Source organism: Gavialis gangeticus, unplaced genomic scaffold (assembly GCF_001723915.1).
Source record: "Gavialis gangeticus isolate Ggan-Ray unplaced genomic scaffold, GavGan_comp1, whole genome shotgun sequence".
NCBI lineage: Eukaryota > Metazoa > Chordata > Crocodylia > Gavialidae > Gavialis > Gavialis gangeticus.
Window position 1 is genome coordinate 9,292,837 of NW_017729029.1, and position 1,470 is coordinate 9,294,306.

At 42.1% G+C, this 1,470-nt stretch overlaps 1 protein-coding gene across 1 annotated transcript in view; it reads left to right on the forward strand.

Moving 5' to 3' along the window:
• Window positions 1-1,470, forward strand: part of FRMPD3 (FERM and PDZ domain containing 3) — a 75,229-nt gene that overhangs the window by 64,626 nt on the left and 9,133 nt on the right. The gene's annotated exons all lie outside the window — the stretch shown is intronic.

Consider the following 1,470-nt stretch of genomic DNA (forward strand, 5'->3'; position numbering starts at 1 on the left):
TCATCTCCTTAAGGAGCAACCACTCTTCTTGGACACCTGGATCCCCTAGTTTTGGATTAGCTTTGAATTGGCTTTGAATTAGTACCCTGCAAACTCAGCTACAGGTCATGCAGTCCCTAAGAGAACAGGTTTTCCTTATGTAAGAGCTCTCGCAGCTTCATAGCTAGCTACATGGACATTGCTCCTGGGTACTAAGGTATCCATGAAAGATGTGTGGAGTTTTCACCGGTGCTTTAACATTGCAGGTAATGAACAGTTTAATACACGTCTGCACTTGGGGAAACAAATCACCCAGTGTGCTGAGCTACTGAATTTAATTAGGATTTATTTAATTTAATTTATATTTTGTAACCAGGAGATTGTGTTCCCCCCAGTGCTGGTTCTCAGTGCAACTGCACAGTTCAGCCAATGATGCAATCAGAAAGACCCATGATGCCAGGATTTTTATATAGGCTGTTCAAGTAGTATTTCAACTTCTTGCCTTGCACAAAGAAAAGTCTCTCTCAAGAGAGGGACACTCCATGAATAATGTTTACTACTGAGAGCATAAGGTTCTTAACAGCAGCAAGACCCAGTGGCCAGAAGTTGAAACTATACAAATTGAAAGTGGAAATAAGGTGCAGGTCCTTAACAGCAAGAGTAATTAATCATTGGAACAAATTACCACCATTTGAAAGCTTTAAATCTCTTTCTCAAAGGTATCTAGTTCAGCCATAATCTGAACAACTGGGTGAAATTCTGTTGGGCCTGTGCTATGCAGGAAGTCAAATTAGAGGATCTCAGTTGTCACTTCTGGTCTTAAATGGATGAGTTATTGGATGTGACTGAAGAGTCAAGTTAATGCATCCTGTAAGGTGCTGCTGAACAGAGGGTTTGTTCAAGCAGAAGATCTCTCCTATGCTGCTTCATGCACCTGGCATTCAACCTTTGCCTTGAGTAGATCTAGGCAATATTTTCCACAAGCACTGTGCACAACACTGTTTAGTTTGCTGTAGGTTGCCTTTCTGCTGAGACTGCTGCCACCTGTTTCTCTTCACATGACAGGGCCCAAAAATTATATTTTGGTACATGTCAAAGAGAATCCAGAGGAGAGCAACAAGAATGACAGGAGGTTCAGCGGACAAGGCCAGAGGACAAGATGAAGGAACTGGGTTTGTTTGGTCCAGAGAAGAAAAAACTGAGGGGAAAAAATACCAACTTTCCAGGATAGAAAAGGTTGTTATGAAAAGAATGATGATCACTTGTTCTTCACATCCACTGGGGAAAGGACAAGAAATTAGCTAAGTTACCAGCAGAAGAGATTTAAGAAATGACTTTCTAGCACTAAGGATGGTTAAGCAGTGGACTGGCATGCTCAGGGAGGATATGGAATCTCATTCATTGTAGAGAACAGGTGAAACAAACACCTGTGAAAAATAGTCTCTGTATATTTAGCCTGAAACAAAGTCGGGGGGGGGGGACCGGGGAGGG